Source organism: Gossypium hirsutum, chromosome D01 (assembly GCF_007990345.1).
Source record: "Gossypium hirsutum isolate 1008001.06 chromosome D01, Gossypium_hirsutum_v2.1, whole genome shotgun sequence".
Taxonomy (NCBI): domain Eukaryota; kingdom Viridiplantae; phylum Streptophyta; class Magnoliopsida; order Malvales; family Malvaceae; genus Gossypium; species Gossypium hirsutum.
This window is the reverse complement of record NC_053437.1, coordinates 11,363,751-11,371,502: the sequence shown is the minus strand read 5'-3', so window position 1 is coordinate 11,371,502 and position 7,752 is coordinate 11,363,751.

Sequence of the window (7,752 nt, the reverse complement as noted above, 5' to 3'; positions counted from 1 at the left end):
GTAGAACATCAGGTTCATACCAGATTACTTTAGCCTATTAATATTCCTGAATGGAAATGGGATTGTATCACAATGGATTTTGTAACGGGGTTACCATTATTGACAAGTAAGAAAAATGCTATTTGGGTAATTGTTGATCTATTTACGATATCAACTCATTTTATAGCGATCAGAACTGATTGGTCACTTCAAAAACTTGCCGAAGTTTATATTCAAGAAATTGTGAGATTGCACGGTGTTTCTATGTCGATAATTTCTGATTGGGATCTGCAGTTTACTTCGAGGTTTTGGAAACAGTTGCTTGAATCTCTTGGTACGCGACTTAATTTTAGCACAGCTTTTCACCTATAAACTGACAGACAATCTAAACATGTTTTTTAGATTTTGGAAGATATGTTTCATGCTTGTGTTATTGATTTTGAATCTGGTTGGGAACGTTATTTACCTTTGGCTGAATTTGTATACAACAATAGTTTCTAATCGAGTATTCAAATGACTCCGTATGAAGCTTTATATGGTCGTAGATGTTGATCACCTATTTGTTGGATGGAATTGAATGAAATAAAAATGATCGGGTCGGAATTAATTCAAGAAAAAAAGGCATTGTTATGAAAATTCGAGACAGATTGAAGGCAGTTTTTGACAGATAGAAGTCATATGCAGACTTGAAACGTCGAGATATTGAATACTCTATTGGCGAGAAGGTATTTCTTAAAGTTTCACCTTGGACGAAAATTTTGAGATTTGGCCGAAAAGGGAAACTGAGTCATCGTTTTATTAGACTGTATGAGTTTACGGAAAGAGTGGGACCGGTTGCGTATGATTTGGCTTTGCCTATAGAATTATAGAAAATTCATGATGTTTTCACGTTTCAATACTCAGAAAATATCGATCGGATCCATCTCATGTTATTTCAACAGAAGATATTGATATTTGACCTGATTTGTCATATAAAGAAGAACTGGTTGAGATTTTAGCACTAGAGGTAAAAGAGTTACGTAATAAACGAGTTCTATTAGCGAAAGTGTTGTGGCGAAGTCATAATGTAGAGAAGCGACTTGGGAATCGGAAGAAACAATGAGATCTCAGTACCCCCACCTTGTTTTAGGTAAATTTCGGGGACGAATTTTATTAAAAGGGGAGATTTGTAAGGACCCGATAGTCACAGGTATCGAAAAGTGTATTTTTGGGTCTCCATTTTCGTAAGACGGATTCGAAAATATTTATTAAAAATATTTACAAAGTTAGTTGTGTGGTTAATTAGGTTTTGATTAGGTGAATTTGTATGAATTAAGGGTAATTAGGTATAAGAACTAAATTGCATAAAGAGTGAAAGTTGAATTATAGATTAAAGAAGAGTAAAAGGACTAAAGAAACAATTAATCCTTATTTCAACAAATGTATTGTAATAGTAATTACATGTGTAAAAATAATATACATATGTATATATTAATAAAATATGTATTAATTAATATTTAAGTATATTATATATTATTATATTATATTATTATAATAATATGAAGTGAATGAAATAATAAATAAAACAAAAACAATTAAAGAAAAAAAGTGAAATAGAAAAAGAGAAAGATAGAACAAAACAGAAAAGGAAAGAAAGAAAAATGAAAGAAAATGAGAAAGAAGAAGAATTAGGGTTTCAAGGGTTCAAAGCTCAATTGCTAATGTTGTGCCGGAAACTTCGTCTAAGAAAGGAAAAGATAAAGTCAACGAGGAATAGATCAAAAGTTTTGATTTGTATTTCTATAATCTGAATTTAATTATTAATTATTGTATTTTGAATTAAATGTTTATGGTAAGTAATTAAGGTGAGTGAGTGTTAACATCTTGATATTGAATTGAATTTATATGAATATGTGATTAATGTGGAAATTAAATATTGGATGTTTGTTGCACTTAAAAAGTGAATTGAAACCCTATTAACTATATCGGGTTGAGTCAAATATAGATGGCATGCCATAGGATTAGAAGAGTTCCGAGATTTTTTGACCTCGAGTCGATGAGACACTGGGTATCAATCTATTACTTCGGATTAATTTGATGAGGCACTGGGTGCCAATTTACTTCGGTTTAGCCGATGAGACACTGGGTGTCAACTTATTACTTTGAATTATCCGATGAGGCACTAGGTGCTAAACTGGTATGTTTTGGTTGGATTCGTGTATCCGTTCGAGTCCGATTCGTGGTAATAGGGGTAATTAAATGAAATGATACTATGATTGGTATTTGGAAACATTGAATGTGAAATGAAAATGAGACACATGGATTGTACATCATATTGTGAAAAGCTATTGAGATAGCAAATGAGCAAATGATGAGAATTGAATATGTTATGAATGATTCATTTATGAATTGATTGGCTATTGTTATTGTATGATTAAATGAGCATTTATGTTAAATTTTAAAAAAAATTCGGATTATAGAAATAGCAATGAGTTTATACCTAGCGTACGGTTTTGTTTTCTGTGCGCAGGTTAGGTACTTAAGTGTGATCACCGATTCAGCATCCATCAACGATCCCGATCTCATACGTGGTGAAGTATGTCTCTTTTATGTTGGCATGTACCTAGGGCATCTAAATGTTAACTATTTAAACAAGATTATAATTTTAATGTTGGTTGATATATATATAAGTATGTGTTTGTGTTTGAAGTTTTAATATGGTATGTCAAATTGATGTTTAAGTGTTCATGATTTAGGTAAAAAAATTTGATTGAAATTGGTATGTTTATAATATGAATTAAATAATGTTTAAATTAATATGTTTTGATAATATAATTGTGGTACCACCTATGAGGGTACATTGGTTAGACATTTAGGCTGATTATTTTAACATGTTTTGAAGGTATTTGATTGTGTTTTGAATTGGTTGAATGAATGGTTTTTTAGTTGCTTGGTGTCCAAGATTGCAGGGAATGGTAAACTTGTTGTTTAAGGTTCATTTTGAGTCTACATGTCCAGACACATGTGCATGTGACTAGACCATGTGAGACACACGGCTAACGCATGGGCATGTGGTTTGGCCGTGTGTCCCCTGTAACTTTAAAATTTCAAAACAGAATGCTGAGGTATTTTCACACGGGCAGAGACATGGGCATGTGTCTCAGCCGTGTGTGCACATGGCCTAGCACACGGGCATGTGACTTGGTTATGTGAACCTTGTTCCTTAATATTATAAGTCAGTATGCTCACACGGCCTAACACACTGGCGTGTGGCTTGACCGTGTGACATAAGTTAGTGAGCACTAAATTTTATATATGGTGTAAGACATGGGTATGTCTCTTGACCATCTGAGTCACACGGCCTGGCCACACGGGCGTGTGTCCCTTATTCCTTTGAGAAATTTTGATGTTTTTAGAAACATTTTCTGAGTCCCTGGTTTAGTCTCGATTTGTTTCTAACACATATTTTGGGCCTCGAGGGCTCATAAAAGGGATAATATGATTTAGTTACAATATTTTTTATTAAATGGTATGAAATGTTCGTATTTGATCTAAAAAGTTTGGTAATGCTTTGTAACCCTGTTCTGGCGACGGATAAGGGTTAAAGGGTGTTATATGGATGACCACGCATCGGTGCAGAATAAAGTTGCTAGTAGGTTGTGGATGAACCACTGTAATATGTTGTAGATGAACCACTAATCGTTGTAAATAAACTGCCGACTGAAATACGTTACGGATGAACTACTGGTCATTACAGATAAACAGTTGAATCTTCCTCTGTTTATATCGTCCCACCCCATGCAATACAACATGACATGCTTATAAAAAATCAATACGGTAGCAATAACATGCTTATAATAAGTTGATACAATAGCAATTATCATGCTTATAATAGATCAATACGGTAGCAATTAACATGCTTATAATGGATTATTGCAATAGCGATAAACTTGCTTAACATATATTTGGTTTAACTGTAGGAGTAGGCATATATTATTTTCATATCATGCATATAACATTAATAATTCAGACACTCAGATCATAAGTTCCAATATACATATTATTAGGGATTCAATTAAGAGAAATAGAACTCTAAAAAAATAGTTTGGGGACTATGTAGGGACTAAACAAAAATTTTCACAAATTTCTGGGCAATATTGTAAAACAGGGATCACATGGTCGGGTGGAAGGGTTACACGACTGTACGACTAGGCTGTGTAACAAACTATGACCGTATGGAAAACATAAAGATTACCATACAAGAGAGACACGACCATGTAGAAGAGCTGTAGTCATGTGGTTCACGAACTAGCCTAGGGTTTTCAGAGGCATATGGTCATATGGTCTACATGCCCATGCGGGAGACCGTGTGGCCTTAATCCTACACACGGCTTATCTCGATTCATTTGGGAAAAAATACACACATTTTACCACGTTGCCAGTTGACGTTCCTCACACCCAATTCTGATCTAATTTACCTAAATTTGGTATTTCAAACAACATTACACACGATTTAGCAATTAGTGTCAAGTTTTCAACAAGATTTTCCAAGATTTGGCAAGAACATAAAAGATTGTTTAATTAACGAAATATTTGCTTTGGATATGGAAATATGGGATCTACTCATTGGAAACGAGGACTACTACCATTTCTTGGCAATGCTAATGATGTTATGGATGGAAATTACCAAAATCGATAAGAAGAACAATTGAATAGAGGATGTTTTGAGTTGGGATAGCAAGATAATTAACAGTACAAAGACAAAAAAATATGATGCAAATGAGAGGAGATAAAAGAAAGAGGAGAAGAAATAGAGAGAAGAAGACAAAATTCTAATAGGAATTGAAAAAGGGGGGGAAGTGAAAGACCAATTAGGAAATAAATTGGTTAAATACCTAGGGTTTGCAAACCCTAGGGGTGGCATGGGCAATTTACCCTAAAATTTCGGCTAAAACATAAAAATGCACTTGGGAAAAGAGTGGTTTGAACCTAGGAACACAAGGGGAGAGCTTAACTCTTAACCATTAGGCCTAAAGCCTATTTCTTGTTAAGTTTTATCCCTAGCTGAATACATTTTGGATATAGGTTTTACCCTAGGTTGTTAAAAATAAAGGGAAAATAAATAGGAGGAGTGGAGTTCGAAACTAGGACTTCTAGGAAGGACATTAAACACTTAACCATTCAACCTAATTCATTTCTTGTCTATCCATTACAATTAACCCCCTATACTTTAGGGCGTGAAAATTCTTTATTGATGGTTGAGATCTAGTACATGTTGCGAATTCTTGACAGCTTAAGTGAGCAACATCAAATAAAAGCTTGTATAAGTAAACTAGCTATACAGTTTGTGGAAGTAAATTAGTCTCATGTATCTAAATTTAAATTGCTATAGTTTTCTGGACAGAAGATGAAAAATTAAATGGTAATAAAATGATTGAATGTGAATTTCATTGATGTGTTTTAATATTGAACAAGGTTGAATAGTATAACGTAAAGTAATTTGGTTGTACATGTATATGAATTTAAATCCCATGATCTTGTTATGTGAGATACAAACCTATAGGTTGTCTTGTGGAATGGTTTATGAATACATATATATAAATAAGGATGCCAAAGACATGCCATATTGTGCCTTTTTGTTCAATAAGTTAAGTTAATTTATTATGAACTTACTAGGCATTCGATATGTTTACTCTATTTCGTTTTTTGATTCTGTAGTGACCATTTTACGGAACGCATCAATCGGATCGCCTTAGAGCTCACACTATCCAACCTTCAATTTATTAGTCTTTTAATTGTTCTGGACTCAGTTATGTGGCGTGTATATAGGTTGGTTATGTATAAGTGTTTACCTTGAAAGATGGTGATTTTGAACCTTAGATGATGCTTGAGTTTGAATAGTTATTTGTTATGTCTATAAGTGAATATGTTGGCAATGTATTCAGCTATAGTTGGAGTATATGAATAACAATCTTGGTAGTAAAATGTTGTGATGTTTGAATGGCATTCATAAGGGTTATTGAGCATGAAATGTTATGAATGAATGATGACTTGAAATGGATATATTACATGGTTAAGTAGGTTGAATTGGTACAAGTTGTATTGATATATTTTGATGCCTATTAGTGAAAAGGTTGTATTAGTTAAATTGAAAAGGGCTATATGAATTATTGGTATGATGTTGATGTTGAATGGTTCAAAAGCATATTAATATAAATTATGATGGATAGGTGAAATGATTAAGTTTGGTGTCAAATGTGGCCTTTTGGTTTAGTTAATATTAGGAATGATTAAATGGATGCCTTGAAATATGTTTTGAATTGGTTTTGTGCAGGTTTTAGTGTGTATTTATGCACCAAATGAGCTACTGATTTGGTTTGACACAAAATAGGTACTAAATAGCTAGATTTTACCAAAAATAGGGTTCTCGCCACAATGTGGAATATCCCTCGTCACAACGTCGACCGATAGTTTGTGACGTCGCAACATCGTGTAGTTTGACGTCGTGACGTGACAAACTATTTGGTGACATCATGACTTGGAGATAGTGACGCCACACGTCGAGCCCAAACTTTCAAAACCTTACAATTTGGTCCTAATTCGTTCTCGGGTCACTAAAAGAGCTCTTGTAAACTTGATTAGAGTTCAGATTTGATTGAATATCATAATATCTAGATGTTTATGACAAGATTGAATACTTTTATAATTTATTTATGGTGAGCTTGTTTTAACATTTTAAAATGTTACAAAAAGGTCCCTAATTGATCTCGAGTTGACTTTAAAGCATTCGTATGCTAGTATAAGACCCGAGAAAGAATGGTCATGTTATTCAAAGTTGTATTATTATAGATTTCATGATTGATGATGTGAAATTGTTAGTAGTTGCTTCTACAACGAATGTGGCATCCAATTGCTCGAACCCGACGATCGGGTCTGGTAAGGGGTGTTACAATAGTATTTTAATTTCTTCATTTTTAATATGTATTTTTCTATGTTCTCACTCTCAATTTTTTCTCTCTATGTGTTATCAATTCTTTTAAATTCTTTAGTATTAAATTAAAAATAAGTTGTATTTTAATTAATACATACAATCTATCAGTGTAAACCTTAAATGGTTTTACACTATTCCATAACTTTTTATATTATTAATATTTTAATAATATTCAATTGTTATATTTCCTTCTCTGTTCATGTAGATATTGCATGCCAAGTTTGGCATACCTAACTATTCATTTTATTTAAAAAAAAAACTTTTAATGGTTAAATATATATTAATGCAAACAATATTTTAGATCAATATAACAAAGATATTGGATCGATTAAAAAATTTATAGGTATAACAAGTAAAATATTTTGATAAATTCAATGGTTGAATAATTAAAATATTAATCATACAAAAAATTATGAAATGTATAAAACCTCTCAAGTTTTACACCTGTATAAATTGATCCCTTCCCATTTATTATTATAGTTTTATAATTATTTATTTAATTTGTAACACTAAAGTAATTCGACAACCATTTTACAAATTATTCTAAATATATTAAAAGTGAATGAGTTGAACAAAGTAATTAATTTATTATTATGAGTAAACTATAAAAATAGTCACTTTTGTTTGCCTCAGATTACATTTTAATCACTAATGTTTGAAATGTTACGTTTTAGTCACTTACGTTATCGTTTTGTTATGAAGTGGTCACTTTACCGTTAAGCTCTGTTTTGTGACAGTCCAAATGAGTTTTAAATGCCAACTTGGATGTCCTATGTGGCAGTCCAAATTAAATTTATTTAATT